General features: G+C 40.6%; 1 long non-coding RNA gene across 2 annotated transcripts in view; it reads right to left on the reverse strand.

Moving 5' to 3' along the window:
• LOC119028107 overlaps positions 1-21,668 on the reverse strand; it is a 172,173-nt gene that overhangs the window by 65,371 nt on the left and 85,134 nt on the right. Inside the window, exon 3 of one of the 2 annotated variants that reach the window (XR_005077602.1) lies at positions 2,227-2,328. The exons of the other annotated variant lie outside the window; for it this stretch is intronic. This is a non-coding gene — a long non-coding RNA (uncharacterized LOC119028107). Of the gene's footprint in view, positions 1-2,226; positions 2,329-21,668 lie in introns of those variants that run through there. 2 annotated transcript variants of the gene reach the window in all.

Below are 21,668 nucleotides of genomic sequence, written 5' to 3' on the forward strand. Positions count from 1 at the left end.
CCGTATGTTGCCTCTTGTGGTGCACTTAGAAAATAGCTAAAATTCAACTGCTGGATAGGCAGTCCACAGTCACAGAAGAGTTTAAACTGAGGCTTGCAGCCATTCTAGTTAGCGACTTCTAACTGGCAAGTGCAACAGCTTCCACGGAAGACCACTTCGTCTCCATCATTGGTATAATTTGCCCATTTCAGTGGTTGTTATTAACGCTGTCTTGAACAGTCACTGAAGGCAAAGTGAAAATACCATTTCAAATGGTGGACATCTTATCATTAAGATCATCTCATCATCTCCAGGGAGAGAGCGAGAGAGCCAAATGAAACTGGAGTGAGAGACGGAGCTGGTGAGAGGTGAAAATAAGACACATTCTCTTCTTTTCCATTTCATTCCAGTCCATTTCACAAACATCCACATTTCAAATGTAGGGTGAAGGCAAGAGCTCAGAGTACAACATCTATCCACAGAGCATTAGGGAATGTGCTCTAGATACAAGAGATCATAAAAAAGATGGGCAGAGGCTGGCGAGCAGCCATTGTCAGCAACAGTAGAATTCATACTGATTGCAGCTCCATTGTTCTGAGCACACAGGAGGTGAGGTGAGGGTGACGATATGTGTGTGTGGTTGTTAGTACACTGAGGCACGTATGTGAGGGAGAGGATGTTTCGTACATCGGCGTAATGTGGTACATTTCTGTCAGGCATCTGGAAAACATGCTGTCGCCCGCTGTCATTGCTCCGTTTCTGTTGCACTGGGAAGTTTTGGTGCATTTTTAATTCCAGCGGTTACCATGGAAATGCATGGATATTTTATTTTTTTATTTTTGTCAGCGACACTGTGAAAGGCAGGTGCATGGCGGGGACCCAAGGTGACAGTAGTTGAAACACATTGAAATGTTTCACCAACTGCCAGGGGGCAGAAGCAAGGTCATGGTATTTCTTTTCTTATTCTGGAGGAGCAAACCTCCCTCACAACAAACAAACGTCTTACACCTGCCAATTTCACAATTTTGTACAAACATACAATTATTCCTTCCCCGCAGTGAAATTACACTTAATTGTCTGGTGCTCTACTCTTACTAGAAACAGTGGAGGAGGCTTTTTTTTGGGTTCAGTAATGCAGCTCCTACTGACAAGTCAGCTACAGAAATTACGAGTGCTTTAAAGCTGCACGATGCATTTACTGTATATGAAAAAGCTGCCAAAATGCTGATTGTTGTGAACATCTGCATTACGTGTGCCCCAAATTTTGCTGAAAGTGTACATATGATGTTCTTTGTTCCATGGATTCATCAAGTTCACACCCTTGAGCATTGTGCAACAATGAATCATCTCAATATCTTTTGACCAGTGAGATAAATGACCAGGTTCAAAGGTCACTGATTGTGAGGCAGGCGCGTGAGGATAGAACTGCAAGGGTAGTGGAACACAAGTTACATTCAGCACCTGAAGGACAAGAAGAGGAGGCACAAAGTGATCTTGGTTTTAACAGCACATAGTTATGAAGATATTTCTCCAAGAGAAGCGCGTGCTGTCTGGGAAAAAAAGAAAGAAAGAAAGAAAAAAAAAACATTCCTTAGGGTACTTCAGGAGCCTAAGCTGCAACACTGTCTCTGACGAGGAGGCAGACCTGAGTGTCAGTGCTAAATTTACAGTCTTCCCTATTTCCTTTTCAGATTTTATTTTCGAATCTGCTCCAGAATTATTGTCACCCGTGTCAGTTGAGTGTTTGTTTTGGTGACGCGCCAGCAGCATCCCAAAGTGTGTCTGAGGAAAACGGGAAAAGCATCACCAAGGAGGACAAAGCATATCTCCACTAAGCCTCAAGGGTCCCTCAGGCCATATTTTAAGGAGGCTAGAGGGTGAATATAGCTGTGTATACTCCGCTTGTATTTCCTGCGTCTTCCACTGGTTGGAAATGGCTGACTAGATGCTAATAAGCTTGCTCTGTCATGCTTAGACTGTCAGACCTGGTGCAACTGCATGTTAAGATAAAGAGCCTACATTTGGTAATGCCAAATCCCAAAGGTCCTAGATCCCACTTGAGTTTTAGCATATGAATGAGCATAAGTAATGCAAATATATTTCTAGAAAACTTTGCCTGTCCTTCTTTCCTTCTCGCAGACTATCGGCAGAAACTTCTCCCTAAACATAAATCCATCTATGTTCCAAGCTGATGTTTCTGCCTGGAGATAGCTTTTGTTCATGGCTGGCTGGCCTTACATTTTGTGGTTGGTGATTGGCAGTGTCCAGCGGGCCAGTTCCTTGAAGACTCCCCCTGTACTGTCTAGAGGTCCTCTGCTATTGATTTCCTGCTTGCGCTCGCTGCTTGACCTGCCAATCAATGGTCAGAACAGTGGGATGTCATTGGGAGCAAGTTGACGACGTGTGATGCTTGGCAGACATGTAACTGATGGCACTGAACGAGCAAAACATATTTGGGGGAGAGCGAGAGAGACTGCCGGCAGACAAAGGGAGCGCACGCGAACCTTTGAATTTGTCAGAGGCAGAAGAAGCGAAGTTAATCTTAAATTAAAAAGCCGTGAGGTGCTTTGGGGGATGGGGTAAGGGGGCCTTCTCTGAAATCCAATCACTTTGGGGAGAATCGCCTCACGCCAGGTGATGATTCAGCCATGCTTATTTTCTTTTTCTGTAATGTGCAAGCAAGTGTGACTTACTGTACTCCTTCGATCCATGTAACAAGTGATTAGCTGTGAAGAATAAATCTTCAGCGAAATTCATTTGAACTGTGAACAGTGGAGTGGAAACCATTGAGAAACATCACACCACCAGAGTTTTGCTGCATGATTTTAGAAATGGACTCGAGGAGCGGCCCCAGAATAAATAAATAACATTTTCTAAGGACCGCAGAGTGTGGAACCACTATTTCTAATTCAGTGATTTTGTGGCACTGTCACTCGGCGTGCTCTTTGTGCGACAGCTGACTTCGTGAGATACTGGCAAGTAAACTCCTGTGGCGATGATTAAAACCCTCAGATTGCCCCGTGAACTCCCTCACACTCGGCCACAACATTTTTAAAAGAAAAGCTGCGACCAGAGCTGGACTTTGCTCTGAATTACATCGAACTCTTACTTCAGGAGACATGTCACTTCATTCTTATGTGAGATCAGTGTCAGGAGTTTCAGATTCAGCAAAGCAGAACGAGGGTGAGGATGGAAGTTAGAGTTTCATTAGAACTGCAGCGCTTTGCAACCAGCGCTGTGCCGATGCAGTACATTGATACACAAATTAAAGTCAAGTAAAAGTGATAGTTCGGGTCTTTTGAAGTGGGGTTGTACGAGGTCCCTGCTATTTGCAGTCGAAGACTGTCAGCTCTCCCCCTGTTCGGAGAAGCCAGCGTGTAACACCGACATAAGTTTGTAAGAATGAAACTAAAAACAGAGCGGAAAACTAAAGTGTACGGACGTCTGTAAATCTCAGATATCTAAATTGATGCCTTACCCATATGGCCTGAAAAGTGATACATACATGATACTAAGGTTATGTATATAAAATGTCCTTACTGTACAGTTTCAAATTAAATTCTCTAGAACCAAATATTGTAGTAAGGGCTTTTGTAATCTGCTTTTGTTTCTTTCTCCCTGAAGAAGAGGAACAAATTCAGTGTTTGAAATATACGTGCATTCCCACTTGGTTTGAAGCTGATTGTTTTTTAGTGGCGCATTACGATCTTCAGCATAATTATGGATGTACTTTAAATGTGCAATTGATATTTCAACACGCATCGCTCGAAAAAGTTCTGAGTAGTAATGAACGTGGTGAATTACCGCATTTCTATAGTTTTAATTGTATTGCGGAGTGAGAATTATGTCTGTCTATGCCTACAGGACAGCTCATGTTTCTGTTGCCGCCGTTAATTCTGAGCAGCGCAGTATGATTTAAACTGTAACTGTTGTTGTCGCTAATTACCTTCTGACATAGTTAACAGAGTTAAGCAAGAAAACATTATCAATTCTTCATCAGCTTGTTGTTGTAATGGTTGCTTCTCCCCATTAATGTGTCCCGCTGTAATCCTTATGGACCAGTCAGCATGAAATATATATCACCATGAATACTTTAATGTTGTGCTGATGTCTCCTTCGCTCCCCACAGCTGTAGAAACATCACCCTTTAAGTTAGGCAAACAAGGTTTTCTAAACCTCCCCTGGATAAAAACGATGTTTAATAATTGCAAACACTTAACATCCAGAAACTGAACCTGGCTCATTTTCTCATTGTTGAGATATACTTTTTTTTTTTTTGTGTGTGTGTGGCCAATAAGCGCAGAAAAACTTCAACGCTCCAATCTCAATAAGCAATTTCAAACTTTTTTTCTCAATAACTTTGCAAGGATGGCCGAGGCAGACGTTCAGCTGATACAATGCTATTTTGTTGTCAAGGGTATTGGCGTCAGCAGAATCAAAACGTGCCAGCGGTAGACCTAGCATCAAGTTGTCTGCAAAGGAAACACTTTACCCACAGATTCTCTGACAGTTATGAGAAACCGCCATTAGTGCATTATGCATAATTGTACATGCACTACTATCAAGTGTCAGTGAGAGACAACGGGCAGAGAGCTCTCTGTCGACTATGGCACATTTGTTATTGTGAACCATCAGCATTTCTCTATGTAAATGTAGTTGCTACAAAGGGCCATTTTCCAATCTGCTGCCATGAAATCACTCTACCTACCTCTGGTAATGATCAACCTTGGAAGCGGATTTCCACTCAATTTATTTTCATGAAAGACAACAGTAGGTGAAATGCGAATCTCTGTCCCGGACAGTTCTATATGAAGATTCATATTTTTAATATCCTTTAATATGCCGACTGAACACTGCCTGTCTTGATGATGATGGATTGCCTAAAATATAAAAGTAAATGCTTTTTTTTTTTTTTTGCTACTACTTTTAGTAGCATATATGTATATATTATCCTGGAGTTTTTATTTCAGTCAGCAACTGTTGAACCAAATGAGTCTATGAAGCGACTTCTCCTCGTGTCTCTTTACAGCCGCATAGCTTATTGATTGCCTGTGGAGAGTACATGTCCCAGTGAAACACCTACCCTTTAAGCCTCTCTCTATTCCACATGCGTGCACATAGATAGATGGGCACACATGAAGACGCGTGGTAGGATTTATTCACACACACAGAAAAGCATATGGGTATGAGTATAAGTATGACTCATCTTCAGGGTATCAAGGTCAACTTCAGGGGGAAAAAAAAATCCCATCTCCCAGATCATACTCCCTCTCCACATTTCACTGTCCGTTTGATCAGGTTCCTTCTGGTCGCTTTGATCAAACGCTTATCACTTGTGATTGGCCAAGATGTGTACTTGACAGTCCAGTGTGTGATTAGACAAGGATAGAGAGGCATAGCAGAGCATGGAGGGCTGCGGGGCACCCTTCCCATCAAGACGTGCTCCAGTGTAATTAGACATTAGCACCCAGCAGGAAGCCTGCTAACATGAGCTGAACCTCGATTAGAATGATTATCAGAGATAATTCACTTTAATAAGTACATAACAGACCACCGGACTCATGCAAGTAGAGATAAAACGGGATGCTTTTGTAATTACTGCTTAATTGGTGCATGCAGGGCAGCTGATTTTAATGCAGGAATTTAAGACTGAACCTTTGTGTTTCATCGCAATTAAAAGAACCCTTCATTAAAATCCTGTACAGCCTGACCCTTAATCGTAATGCCTAATCAAGATGATTATTTTAGGGATGTTTTCATTCATTTTTTTTTAGACATTTCACTCACAAATTTGAATGTATTATAATTATTCAAACAGAGTGAAATAGAACATTGCCAGTGCAATATATCACAATACTGCTACAACAAAAAGGACATTTTTAATAAAGCCACACAAAGGGCAGATTGAGTGAAATCCATATCCAGGGAGATAAAGACTACAAATGTTACATTCTGGTGAAAGTGCATTCAGCTTGACATAGTAAAAATGCTCACAATATTATGGCAGAGTGTCTTTGTTGGAATGAAAAGAAACCTGTCTCCCCAAATGGCCACCTCAGAGATAGTGCTCTTTAATATCAGAGACAGCTAAGCGTAGCTTGAAGCTACAGACATTGACAAGCCAGGCCTGTGGGGACCGGGGGGAGATAAGCGTGGCACACAGACAAACACAACACTTGACTTTTCCTGCTCGTCAGCTACAGTTGCACAGGGATTACAAAGTCAATGGTTGTTCTTCTATTTGAATACAATATCTATTTAGAAGTAAGAAAAAGAAAAAGAAAAAAAAAAAAAAACATTCCACTCCCACTAGAGTGGGATCAATCATCAACTAATTTTACTGGACTGCTCATGTGAGACGCAGTTGGGAGTCCAGGCTCCCCAGACAGGCCTTAGTGCTCTGAAACGCTGCATTAGGGTTTGCAGGCATGATTAAACTGTTTGTGTTTTACAATGCACGCCTATGCACACGCACACACGCACACACGCACACACACACACACACACACACACACACACTTGCACACACCAACACACACCTTCACAGGCACAAAGTAAAATATGAATGCTGCTAAAATATAACAGCGTACAAATAATAGGCTGGTTGCTATCTGACAAACGTCTGCAAATAATGTGGAACCATTAAAAGTTTTCAAAAGAGCCGAGAATTATTTATAAGACTGCATTTGGTATTTTTTCGGATTTCATATTACAAAGGACCAAAAGAAAGTCCAAAACAAAAAGGAGAGATATTACAGGGAAAAAAAATAAAAAATTCAACTTCAACTGTGGTTGAGGTTGTTCAGGATTTTTTCACATCTCACAATCTATCTCTCTCACCAGAAGCAGCATCTGATAGTGTCTGTAAGGACACCTCACAATGGCTTCTCCCCAGGGGGGCTGATAGTACCTGCTGGCAACTTTCTCTTTGTTCCTTGCCTCTGCATGTTGGGTCACGATGTCACTCTCAAACCATATTTGTGACGTCCACAGGGGCCAAACAGATTCTTGCCTAATGTTTAAAGTGTACGTTATACAGAATATTATTAAATTAAGATTCTAAGACGGCAGAATGCATAAAACGTGGACTAAACTTGTCCTTGCGGCATTCGGCTCCACGCCGTGTTTGAGTGGCTTGTCTTGCTCCGTGTTACAGTGAAAATGAAATCTTTCCAGTCAATTATGCCAGCAGCGGTGAGAACCTTGACACTTCGAGGGGCCCGCAGAGTGTCTCAGACGCTGACATGTATTCCTTGCCACCTCATACGCGCACATATTTGAATACACACGGATACAAATGAAACCTTGAAATCTGCAACTCGGGCATGTTGGTTGACACAGAATCCCCACAGAGGCCCCGGTGTTCTGTCATGTCACGCGTGGTGCTAATGATTCACGGCTGTGCCCCTGTACTTACCGCTGAGCAAAACAACGCTGCTAAATGTGCTTCAAATACTACATGTGCTCTTAGCTTTTGGTTCATTGTTTCATACTTTCACAGCCTGTATCCTAAATAAGATATCAAATACAATCATGCGGTACTTTGTAAATCTGTCTGCTGCAATTAATATCATTCCACAGCCTTCTGTGCATACTGTCTCGTTCAATTTGCTCTGTATTGCGAAAAGGTAATTATTGCTCCGCTCCATGAGGAGATGCAACGGTGAAAAAGTTCATCTTAGGGAATATGAGGGAGCCGCAGAATACACTGCTTGAAACCGATGAGCAGGAAGAGATTACCTTCCATTCTGACAGCTTCTGGTGGATTAACTCGACTTTAAAAACAGTCTTACGAGCTTGGCTGCGAACGTATTCAGCCCCTAAGTCTAAGAAAATGTCTGCTACCAGCTAGACCTGTCAAACTGTGATACAAGTCAATATGAGTGCCGGAACTCCTGTCAAGGGGAAAGGCAAGTAGAGATGAACAAGAGGACACAGCCGGCGTATTCACGTGTATAAAGGTTATTATTATCATGTTGTGTTATTGTGGCTATCCCATTATAAACTACGTGTAAGCAAAAATTCTCTATGATATACATTCATAATTTTTTGACCCCAATGGTAAAAAAAAAAAAAAAGAAAAAAAAAAGGGTTAAATGATTATCAAACCAGTGAAAGCTGAAATGTATCTTTCACAGAGAAATGTTGGCAGAGCAAAACAAATAAGATTAAGATCTAAAATAAGATAAGATTATTGTTATTACTGTATGTCAGTAGCATGTGACTATTAATATTAGCTTACTAAATGTTCACTTTTCACTTCACCTGTGCAGGAACTGTAGTATATTTCATAACATAACACTATCTGTTTCTTGCAGCAAGAACACTTTATGGCAAAAAGGCATAATTTTATTTTATTCTGTATTTCATGTAAAACATCAAAAAAAAAAAGACAAGCTCTGGAATCCAGAAGGAAGTCCTCAAATAAATCCCTCGTGGTTGAGACTTGAGGGTCACAATAAATACTCATTTAACATGAGGGTTGACTATATTTTATGGAATACTGCCTTGAATTTGAAAAATGAAAGTTTTCAAAATGTCCCTCAGTGACTTTTTCTACACCTCATTTCGATTAAAAAAAAAAAAAAATTACATTTATTTCATTTCCTAAATCATGCAAGAGAGGTAGACTAAATTATAGAAAACCTCTTTAGTTGAAGGTTGCTGACTTAGTGAGACCCCCAGAATCCACTGACCATTTCAAGAAAGGGTTCATTATTGCATTTACAATGAGATTTAATTACCAAGAATTGCCAGAGAGACTCAGATCCCAGTTGTGGAAGAAAGGAAAAGAATGACACATTCTCAGTTGGGGATAGCCCTCCAATATTGGTTAACAACATGTATTCTTCCAAAGTTAAGGATTCACTTAAGGGATAAAAAAAAAAAATTCAATCGATAGTCTGCGTCTTCTTCGCTTCTTCAGTGTGCATGTCTCTTTCTGATAGATTATATATAGATTCTTGACACTGGCTTTCATGCTTCAGTGTCAAACAGAGCGCGAACACCAACATGTGTAATTTTGTCTTGTGTAAAAGGTCATAGTTAGTACAGCACTGAGCCCGGTCTGGTGGGTGAGGACCCTGAGATCCAGCCGAGGACTAAGCTCTGTCCCTTCTGTACTGAAGAACATCCACATTTCACTCTGTGTGTATGTGCGCTGTGTGGTCCGTGTTATATTGTGCCTCATCTGTGGTAATATCATATATTTTAACTTTAACTGTCTTTGAATGTCAATTTTAAATGCACTTGACGGAGGACTGACTGCTGTGCTGTCCACAGATTGTTTCCTATACTGTTTTTAAATTGCTGTTTTCTTTACATGAACTTAATGCGACTTGCTATCTGCATGTTTCTTAACACTTGAATTGATGCACATATTTCTATATTTTAATACATTAGTTGCTCGGACCTGTCATGCTCTTGTTTTTATATAGTTAGTAGAGCACATTACTTTTTCCTCTGCCTGTTCCACTGCTATTCAATGGGCGACACCCTAATGGTGCAATATTATTTTTACACTAGCTCTCTACTTTTTCTGGACATGTTAATATGTTTGATATATATATTCTTTGTTTCCTTGCTCTGTATCTCATTACACTCCCTACTATAAATAACTTGTTTCTCCATGGGGATCAATAATGTTTCACAAAAGCAGATTTATCAGATTAGATTTAAAATATTTGGCTCACAGACCATTTTGCTGTCACCATAGAACCTGCTCCTAATGATGGATATGTATTCTGTTCAACAAGCGAGTTAAATTAGATATGATTCTGAATTATGACAAAGGCCTCCTGTGTAGAGTCTTATACTATTTATCCATGAAACAAAACTACAAGAATGCATCACATTTCCCTTAGCAGATTGTTAAAAAATAGAGAAGACAGAGAATAAAAATATAAATATATATATATATATATATATATTCCCATATAATATCTAACAAGGCACTGATGCCTTCAAGGGGTGGAACTTTGAAGCCTTTAAGGGCAAGTCTCAAGTCATGCCATGGATCCAGAGTGTCAGGTCCAAGTCAGGTCTCACAGGCACAATGTCCACACAGCCTGCATAGCGAAAGTAGCCCATTAGCAGAGCGGCAGCAGCTTCAGTCCTCCATCTCTGTCTAGACAGGATGTATTCAGGTACAATAATGAGTGTGGGTCACCTGCATTTTAAACCTGTAATGCAACCAAAGTGCATTAATCGCTGGCTAGTAGCATAATGTTGTAAGCTAAGGGTGCCAGTGTTGGTTACTGAACCAAGGATACCGCCCGAATTACACTGGTGTTACTGAGTATAAATTCATCAATCAATCTCTGATGTAGTCGCTTCAAGCACAGAGAAAAAGAGGTAGAGAGAGAAAGACTGTCACCCCTGCATGCAGCTTGTTCGAGTCGCAGTGAGTCGGGGTGATGGCGAGGCGGAAGCGGTTGCCAGTGTTGTTACATTTTTTAACTGACAATGCCCGCTGCAGTACTTGTAATGTGAAATGCAAAGCTGACCAGGGTAACGTGCTTAACCTGAGGAAACACCTGGTCAAACACAACAGAAATCTAAAAGCTGGAGAGTTTGATAAGACTTGAAAGTCACCTGCAGCAGCCAGAGATAACATTAGCATGCCTCAACGACAAGAACGACAAAACGTTAAGTGAGCATCAACCTTTACACTGACACCTGAAGCTAAGTAATTAGCTAGTTGTGTATCCTACTGCTGGAGATAGCTGGACCTTTTTCACTGTCTTGGTTGACGTTAGCTTAGTATTTGTACTAGCTTTAGCCAACACTGGCGCTCTGGCTGTGCTTGAAGACTGTGGCCTCTTACATCTGAAATTACAGAGATAGAGAGTAAATTACTGAAAACAGATGGCAGTGAGTACCAGTACATAATTCCAGGTGCTGGTTTTGGTGCTGGTATCAGTTCAAATGTGAACAGTACCCAACACTAAATGGTATACAGTCCTACAAAATATAGAAACTACACAGAGCCTGTTGGGCAGCTAAGACTGTGTACATTATGTGTTGGGTCCTGTTGAGTCATAAATCGGCTAGGCAATGAAAACTCATCATTGTTTGTACAATATAATCATGAAAAAAAGCTCATTTCTATTTTGAGCACATATCATTATGGTCGTCAATAATGACCAATGTTTCTAATTTTGGTCGCAGCCAATTTAATGTTTTGTTCAGAAGTCGGCAGTCTTATCTAAGCGAAGTCTCCAATGTAAATCAAGTCTTAATTTACAGCTCTGGCGAGGCTGCAATTGCTAGCAGAGTAGGACAAAACAAGGACATGAAAGCATTTTTGTCATTTCCTGGGGTGTGAAAATGCCACTGAAAAATGTCAGGAAAAACTGGAAGGTGAAAGAAGAAGAAGGTGAAGGGCCTCTGAAAGAGCTGTTGAGGGGACGAAGTGTTCGCTGACAGCGAGGGAGAGAGAGGATGAGGTTGACAGATATTATGTCGTCCTCTCACACTCTCAAAACGTTATGTCCTCCCCAGGTGATTGGTTTGGCAGAGGAGAGATGGACGGATACAAAACGAAAAAAAAAAAAAAATTGTACACGGCAGAGAATAGAAATTTTCCCAATGAAGCAAGACTATAAAAATTGCTGAGAAGTAGATAATTCCAGTCTTCTATCACAGTCACTGAGATGAAGACATGCCTTCCCCTGAACCACACCCTTTGTTATCCTCTGCCCATGGTGTCAGTAACACAATACTCACTTCCAGACACGACTTAAATTCACAGTGCATATTGGCACTCGTCTGCCACCAGCTCTCCCCATCATTGTATAACTTCCTCATATCCCTTCACTCACTTCTTTAACCTTATGTTAGTACAGTCACTTCAAGCAGTGTGACAAGAAATTGACTTGTGCTGGAGCGGGCGAGTGACAGCAGTTTAATTAAAATATCAGGGCATTTTTTTTTTTTTTTTTGCCACCAGGCTCTTCATACAGCACCTTGAGCTGTGTCATAGGGCGCAGATAGTTAGCCCCTTTACCCAGAGGCAGCCAGTGTGACCTGCCTATTAACAGATGGCTTTTATCCACCACCTGGTGTAATTGTTCACAGGCAGCAGCAGGTGTCTAAAAATCATATTATCACATTATATGTACTGAAATAACGGGGCAAAAATCTCGACAAAGGCGATCTTCCAATTCGATGGCAGATTGCATTCAAGCACTGCCGTTTAACTCACGCATGCTTTATTTAGCGAGTCCGTCGGTCACTCACACTGGAATGAGACTTCAGTTTGTCTCCTCATTTACAAATGATTGCTTTTCATTTTCTAGATACCGACTCAATGCGGAGGACTTAGATCTGATAGTTGGTGACGGTAGAATAACTCAAATGTATATCGCACTAGTTTGCTGTATTTTGCACCACCTAATAGCATATTACACTCAATCTGTTATAATCTAAATTGCTTTCCAAAGTAGGGGGGCACATTGCTCTCTGCTGGTAGCAAGAGTAAGAGTGCAAACTGAATTTTGGATTTATTGATTGATTTGTTGATTCGCTGTTTGAGATAACTATCTTTATATCATGTGGAAGTGATTGTTATTTTGCTATCATACAAGTAATGTGATGTGACTGAGGGTACATTCAGTGTTTTAAAGCATATAAGGCCCTCAACCTACAATTGTTATAGTTATTGATTAATCTGTTGATTGCTTTTTGATTAATTGGAATTGTCATGTTGTCTATGAAATGCCATAAAAGAAGTGAGAAATGCACTGCTGAACTTATCACATTGGCAGATATTTGCCTTGTTAACTGCCATCGATCTTTCAGCAATTAAGATGACATTTCCCGATGGCAATGGCAGATGTCTATCTGTTGTGTGGCATCAATTTTGCCCTGGCTAAATGTTGTGTGACTTATTCTGCAGTCGGGTTATAGTAGCCACCATTGATTTGGAGAAGACGCCACCGGCTGAACACGACTCTGGCATGACATAGGGCAACAAGTGAAAGAAAACTTTGGCTGTGTGGGAGTATTTCACCTTCTCAGAAGAAGATCAGCCACATGCAGGTTGTACGTATTTCAAAAGGAGGCAATACAAGCAAGAATTTTAACACGTCAGATCGTGTTACGCATTTTAAATGGAAACAATTCCTGGAAGTTGATTTGAAAAAAACAAAGAGATGAACTGAACACTAAGAAAGCACTAACCACGAGCAGAACTCAGTCTGTGACCACAAAGTTTGCTCATCAGTATCGTAACTGGCTGTCGGCCTTATTTGATTTTTCAAGTTTTCCAGACAGAATTTCACAATTGGTGTATTTCATCAAAAAATAAACACAATACAGTTTCTCAAGGTGAAGGCTGAAAAGTCTAAACATTTAAAAGACTTTTTTTTTTTTTTAATCATAAATGCATCACATGCTCATGACTGAGAAGCTGGAAATGGAAAATATTTGGCGTTTTTTCTTGAAAATGAAGAAAGTTGATTAACTGCCTAACTGTTATGGCTCAACAGATAATACATAAGAACCACACAGAGCTGCTTCTACCCCTGAAGCATCCAATAGTAAGCTGTGTGCAACCTTCTCTCCATGAAATAGCAGAGACCCACAATAAATGAGCAACTTGTGAAAAATGCTGAACATTTAACAAGCCAAATATAACAAGAACAAGATATTTTGCTCACAAATTGAAAAACAACCAGGAATCAAATCAGCAGTGAACACTGGAAAGGTGGTGAGAAAAGAGCATTCAGATGCCCATGTTGCTTTTCGTCTACAGGATGTAGGCAGATGTTTACTTACAAAACGTATTAAACCAATTTGCTACCAAGTGACAGCAGGTTCGCAAGGCCCACTGCATTTTAAATACCTACAAACAAACTGATTAAAGGGTTCTTAACATTTGTTTAAATGTTCCTAAAAAAAAAAAAAAAAAGAAACCATTTTTGGCCTCAGTTCTACGTGTAACAACGGTGAAAGTGTGAGGCAAAAATGAGAAATGACTCATGTTTAATATTTACAGATTGAATTTCTCCAAAGTCCAACAAGAACCAAGTGGTTGGAGAGTTTATACAGTGGACTCTGCTGTCATTTCTGTGTACCATGGCAAGACGGAGCAAATGCAGAACAAATAAAAATCAAAGTCTTCCAATTTATATGCATTGGATGTTTTCCCACTGTTCTGATAGAGATGCCTCTCCAAACAGTGGTTTGGAGATAACGGGCGGGCCTGACTGTGTTTGCTGGAGTGGTGGAACAGCAGCAAGGGACGGAAGGTCACCCTTTTGATATGAAACTTGACAGGTCTTGTTCCTGACGCTGCTTTTACTACCACAGACAATGTAGATCAACTGAGAGAAAATTAGATACAGAGCAGAGAGAGAGAGAGAGAGAGAGAGAGAGAGAGAGAGAGAGAGAGAGAGAGAGAGAGAGAGAGAGAGAGAGAGAGAGAGAGAGAGAGAGAGAGACGTTGGCTCATGTTTTAGCTGCTAATGGACTGCTATCGTTGTGTATGCGTGTGTGTGGGTGGGCGCACGTGTACTTGCATCGCAGAGCGATGGGGGACTTGGTCCAGGACTGATGAGATGCTTCAGGGATAATGCCAGGCGTGGAGTTGATATGTGATTTGGGAGAAGGCTTTATGCAATTTTTTACTCATTATTCTTAATCACATACTTCAGCGTTTTCTTCACACTCCCCTTCCTCTCACTGCCGCCACTACACCTCCCCCCGCCCCCACCCCCCCGTTCCCATTCTTTCTGCTGCCTTCTCATATCCTCAGTCTGGAGGCTGACAGTGACAAATAGAGGAACACCACAGCAGTATCTCCATACGACTGGAGGGACAAATTATTACAGGTTATTTTCCTTTTCTTTTTCAAAAGCCACCGTTATTCATTTGAGACCGTAGCATATACGGAGGCGTTCATTCTGCGACGCTTTATGTCAGTTTATGGATAACACATTGTTAGCTCACATTCATTGCTCAGTATTACCACATGATTAAAGCCGAGTGCTATCGATTTTTATTTATTTTTTTCTGTGAGCAGAGTTCTTAAGATGGCTAATAACTAATGGTGAGTTTTACATTCCCAATACTGAATATAGTGTTCAGCTCACCACTTAGGACAGCAACAGGATCGTATTGAACACGTGAGCCTTATAGAGCTAAATAGTTGGCCACTAACAGCCCTCTGGGGTTGGGTTTGTCATTCAAGTGACAGTCAAACATTCATATTTCATGTCTTTAAGTTTTCATAACACTTAACACGTATACCACACGTCTCCTGGTTGATGTGATTCATTTCTATCTATGTTGCATCTGTCTGTTGTTAATTGACATCTCACACAGTAGGAAAAGGGAAAAATGAGAGATTTCCATACAGATGCCTTGTTGCTTAGTCGGTTTGGTGAAAATTTCATAATTTTCTTTATTCAGTTATTCACTCTATTCTGCCCTCAGTAGGCCAGTTAGGGGTAAAGGACACGTCTGTATTCCTAGGTGTAGGCCCCATCAAGGGAATAACTCATAAACATGTCATCTCTTCTTCAGGGAAAGCGCCGTGCAGCTGAGATGGCACGCTAGACAGGGAACTAGTGGACTGCATAATTTCCTTTGCTGCTACTGACACCTATTCCATATGTAGGCACTAGACTGGGCTTAAGTGTGATGGCTATGCATCATTATGCCTTGGAAATGGAGGGTGCAAAAGTGCACTAGCAGTGACTGGCTTACATCTGACAGTTGGCCTTGTTTTACATTAGTCACATCAATTCAAATCCCCTCTCTCGACAGAGTTGGGGATCAAGTGCCGAAGACTTCAGTAACAGAGGGAAATAATTCATGAGTCAAAGGCTATGATTTAAAAAAAAAAAAAAAAAAAAGCTTTACAGCTGCTTGTGTGAAATATTGCCCTTTCAAGTAAGTTTTCGCACAAAGGGAAAAAGTTTGGTTGCGCAAATTACAACTGAATGTGCACAGCAAAAGCCACAGCTGCATTTTATCTTAAAATCTTGGCAATCAAAAAGACATCAGCTGGGCAGCTATAGACTGATCGGGAGATCAGATCTGCTTTCCTGTTGATTAGGCAATGTCAAATGTAAATGTACAAGTGGAAGTAGAAAGCGAGCATGGAAGGAGAAGAGGAGAAGAAGAACGTGTCTTTCTGTTCTACTTCAAGATTTTGTCTAATACACTTTTACTTGGCAAATATGAGCATATATTGGGGCATATTTGATCATGTGGTTTTACATTCTTTAAATGCTGACAAAACCGCAGCGGAGAAAATGTCAGCTGTATTGTAACCTTTCCTTTGTTTTCCCTTCTTTAGCAGCTGGAGCTATCGACTCACCAATGTGTTAACCTTGAGATGTAGAGGGAAATTAAGTTGAATTATTCAAATTATTTACAACTTAACACATTCAACATCATGAAAGTTTTAAAGTGCAGCTTTGAAGTGCAGTACACTAATGGCCACGTTTTCTTCACCTCTTACTTTCAGCAAAAGCTGTGATCACTGGGACACCAAGAACTGTGAACACAACTGTAAAATCTATATTTTCCCTTCTTCAAAAACCTCTCTATAGTGAGCTATATAGTGTGTGAGCTATATATGAAAGAGCTCAATCTTTGGTTGAAGGTCAAGTGTAAAAAAAAAAAGGTGCAATGTGCGAGATAGTTGGTTGTGCGCCTCATTCTCAGGTCGTCAGACAGAGATGGTTTGGGTGTGTTGCCGGGCCTGACTCACATTGTGCGCATCCTCCTCCGTGTCAAAAGACAAAAGTCAAACTTACTTTATACTTTGTACAAATACACTGGCTGTGTCTCTCTGCGAGAGACAAACACAGATACTCACAGGATAGCGTTGGCAGGATTGTTCATTAAGCTACCTGAGATTAGTCGGAGGAGGTTCTTTGTCTTTCTGTGTTTGATCGCGCTAAGCTTTATTGCCACTCATTCTTTTACATCTCGAATACAAATGCCATTAAAGATGGTAGCCATTACAAAATAATAGGTGGCTCCCATTTCCTTATCAGCTCCTGGGTGAACCAAGCGAAGCTTTAGCATTAATATGTGAGTTGACGAATAACAGTTTGCTGGTTAACTCATTTATCTTGCTGTTAGGAACTGCCCCCAGAGATCTATCTTAATGCAGGCTTGGGAGACACGGGCCTTACTGGGGGAGATATAAGAGCCAATTTTTTACACTGCCCCACTGAGCTGGTTTATTTCCCTGGACACAGATCTCAGACTTAACGATTGCACATTGTCCATTAGTGTGACAAAGAAGCCAGACATGGCAACGTTAACCAAAATCTGACAGGGATACTGGTTGTACTGTACCTTATTAATGATAATAATATATTTAATTTACAGCTTTTCATGAAGCTCAAGGACACATCATTTAAAAAGGGAAACAACACACAAATGAAAACATATGAAAAACATCAATCACTCATTAAAAGCTGTTCCAAAAAGGTCAGTTTTGATTAGCAATTTAAAAATGGACAGATCAGAGCCATCTGGATGTTAATATTCTGACCCGCTTACTTTTTAGCATTGCTGTTTCAGTGCTTCAGTGCGGATTTAGTAGCTAAATAATGAAATCTCTGACAACGCTGGCCCCTACAATTGATCAAAGGCTGCTTAATTTTGTGCATTAATTACTGCTGAGGTAATGAAATGGCCCATCACTCTCCTCATAAACCAGTAAACAGTGGGGCAAAAGAAACCATCCTTCAGGCACAGGCGTGATTATGTAAAGGCACAGTTAATCATCGGGCCCCGTGTTCCTCCCCATTTTGTTTTCTTTCCCTTGCTCGCTTAATGTTTACCATCAGTAAGATGTTTTATTTATTAGTTTTGTCATAAAGTTCTGTTTCACATGAATCTGGCAGCTCATGCATGCAGTATGAGTGTTGAAATTAGCATCTCATTACTTGCAATAATTAGGCCAATGAAGGCCAGATGTTGAGCATGTGATCTATGCGCAGGCAAATAGCTGGGTCTAGCTTTTTATTATGATCAATTAATACCATATAATAAAGTTTTACTGCAGGCATGAATTGCAGAGCCTTGATGAGTGAAATGGCAGACAGACACAAACAAGCTCGCTCACGTTCTCAGGGTTAAATGAGCACAGTGCTAATGAAGTCTTACATCAAGGGCCCATAATCTGATTTTGTATGTGAGAGAGAGAAAGACTAGATATTTTTCAACCCTGTAACACATGCAGTGTCATGATGATGTTCATGGCTGCTGGGTAAGGTGATATGGATTATGGAATGAGGCATTTTTATCACAGCAAATGACTGTGTTTAAAGAAAACACTGCAGGCATTTGATGCACCACAGCATAGAAACTCCAACAGAACCGCGACTGTGCACAAAGGAGAGGAGTCATAAACACAAGGACCACAGGGACCAATCTGCTGTATACATAGACTGTGTCATTGTTCTACAGCCATTACACTAAAGATCAGCATCTATGTCAGAATGACGAGTTAAAGCAAAACCGACTAGGTGTCAGTCCTGATCAGATGAATCACTTCACACGGCTCTTCCTCGGGTGATGTGTTGTAAACAGTCGAACGTGAGTTAAAGCTGGCAGCATGGCTGATGAGGACCTTGTGTCAAAAACAGAACCAACTTTAATGTAGTTATCTGTGTGCAAATAGAGACATTCATGGGCTGTTTCACGTTTGGCTATAATCTACTGGCATTTGAAATATGAGGTAAGAAGATCTCAGTTTAGATCTTGAATCATGATAGCAGGAGAAAAGAAAAATGAATATATTATTTTTTACCCAAATCCCCCCCTACCCTTTAGTAGACATTCCTTTCAAATCTTTGGTACAATGGGGAAGACTGCAGGAATTGTCATCTCTTGACTCCGATCTCTGGAAATCAATAAAAACAAATGTTTTAGTCATTACTTGATTTTAAAATGACTTGTGCTTCATTGTGATAAATTACCTTGATATTTTTCCTCCATTCAATAAGCCAGATTAGCAGAGAGGTACACTTATTTCAAGTCAATTTATCCATAAACATTTTCTCCCAATTGATTTTGCAGAAAAATATCACAACACGGAGAAGATTATGACATAAAGAGGATTTATCATCTCAATTTCAAAGAAAGAGCCTTTGCTACATGAAGTGAATTTATTTAAACTGCAATACAATAGTGTTTTACTCCATAAAAGGGACCAAACCACTGCCGCGTTCCAGCTCGAAAAGAGAGAAGTGACCGGGAGTCACTCAGACAGCGTTCAAACTTTATAAGTTGTCACGTCCCCTCCATTAAGCCATGCACATCTACCATCATCTGACGCTAAACTTGACAGATGAGGATGAAATGAAGTGTGTCAAATGCAGTTACAGTGATCTCATTCAAAATGCATTTCCCTGATAGGACTTATTTCAGTAATATATCACATCTCAGTCCTCAGCATTTCATTTGGTTGTGTTGCATCTAATATCATGTGCCACTGACAATGGCAGCCAAACAGTGTAAAATGAATGGCCGGGCTGGCATACGTCTTGAATTTGATTAGCAACAACATTAGAGCGCTTCTTTGCTGTACTCTGGAACGCTGTACTTTGTCGTGTCTGAGGGCCGTCGCTGCCTGGTCCGTACTGTACTCAAACAATGGCGACTCTATTATTAAACCAATTTGTCTGCGAAGGCAGTTGTCCTTCGAACAATTTGCTCTCATCATGTTCAACTCAAAGTTATCATGATTGCTTAAAATGAACCATAACTATGGCTTTCAGTCAGTGTTGATAGCTAGTCCAAAACTATACAAACAAACCTTTGATTACAAGGCACGTTATTTTTGAGATGCATCCAAATCTGTGTCATTAAATCTGCACAGAGTAATGCAATTCAAGTCCCTAATCTTCCAATTATGTAATATAAATGCAAATTCTTATGGTTAAAGTGACATTGCTCTGTCAGTGTTATGTATACTGTTATCATTGGCAGCTGCGGAAGAGGCTTCCAATATCCAGCGTCCTCTGGAGTCGTATTGCTCTGTGTGTACTTAAGTGTGGCTGAAAGGCACCTCCCAAGTCACTCAGAAAAGAGCGAGATTTAAAGGTCACTTTGTGCATATCACCTTTTCAAAAGCTCACATTCAACCAGTATTATTCTGCTCAATGCTTTGCTTTGCAATGGAAATCCTGCCTTTCTCTCTTAAGAAATAAACTTTTTCCTCTCACAAGGAAACATGAATACTGCATGACAGACTGGATACAAAGTGGAAAATCCCAGCTCCTTTTTTTCCGAATATTGTATGGGTATGGTCAGCTGTGGGGCCTCCCATGGACAATGATAGAATGATAAATAGCCTCATCTAGAGAAAATGTCAATTATCAGCAGACTCAGCAGCAGTGCTGGTGGTCCTCCTGGCACGATAAAGATCTAACATTAATAAGGCATGCTTATCTCTGGGAAGACAGCCACCGATTGATTTTTGAGAGAAACCTCACGGAAAGGGAACAATGAATTATTTAAACAGAAACATATTCCACCAAAGACAAATGTAATGAAGTACACCAACGAAAAAATAGCCATATGACTGCATTATATTAGAGTTCAGTGCCTGCCGGGCGTCTAATGTTTCTCATCCATCAGCTCCTGCTCCTGTGCCTCCCCTAGCTCTAAACATAACCCATGGAACATTAATAGATACTTAGAAACATTAAATGAGACCCCGGGTCACTGCCTCTGTGTGGAGGCAACAACAAGACTTTGAACAGATTTTTAAGTTTGAGGACTTCTAATTAGTCTCCAGAGCTCCTTCTGTGTTCTTCCTCTCGTCACATAATATTGGTTTGCTGAACAATAAGGCTAACCAACGGGTGCATGGGAAACTAATGAACCATTTTAAGGAGTAAGAAGGAGAAGGAAAATCGTCTCAAGCTGGCAACAAGTTTTGACACGCTGCAGGAAGGAGATGAATTTTAGGACCATGTTAAAAACAATGTCAACCAAAAAAAAAAAAAAAACTCACTACACTCTCAATTTTTCACAAATGTTAACTTGTTTGTGTACTTCATTTCCTCAAATACAATTCAATTTCTCTCTCTGCTGTGGATGGACACAGTCGATGCGGTAGCCATCACTGGATTGCCATTTCAAGACCAATTCTAAGCCTCTCATGAGGAGAAGCCCCAGGAAGTGTGCTGCAAGCCCAGGATCATAATGATCAAAGTGAAATGTTTGTCGACTGAAATCAATAGCATCTGGGTGCCTGGAAATTGCTATTAAAGATCCCCATCGATTGGGCAGCAGTTGTTCAGTGACTGAGCGACCGGTCTTTCAGACTTGTAACAATGCTGAATGTTTCCTGGGCCACTTGTTATCTCACGAGGGATTACCTTGGCTGAAATGTAATCAAGCCAGAACTGAGTTAGTCACTAGGTGATGCCCTGGGTGAACTGTAATCTACTGACATCTGAGCCACAACCACAAAAGTAAACTGGTGTGATCACAACAATTAGAACTCTTAAGGCATAGGGAAAACAACTTTAAAAGCTCTTGCCTCAAATTGAATGAGGGGGAAACAAATCTTTGTATTAGCCTTTGGGTTTTCTGTGTTCTTTGTATTTGTGCATTTGCGTTTTCTGTGTCTCACAACTCAAATACCACAATCAATATTTGCAAAGTATATTTATGTAAATGACAACTACACATTTCTCTGTGTTTCA

The sequence above is a fragment of the Acanthopagrus latus genome, chromosome 11, assembly GCF_904848185.1.
Source record: "Acanthopagrus latus isolate v.2019 chromosome 11, fAcaLat1.1, whole genome shotgun sequence".
Classification (NCBI taxonomy): domain Eukaryota; kingdom Metazoa; phylum Chordata; class Actinopteri; order Spariformes; family Sparidae; genus Acanthopagrus; species Acanthopagrus latus.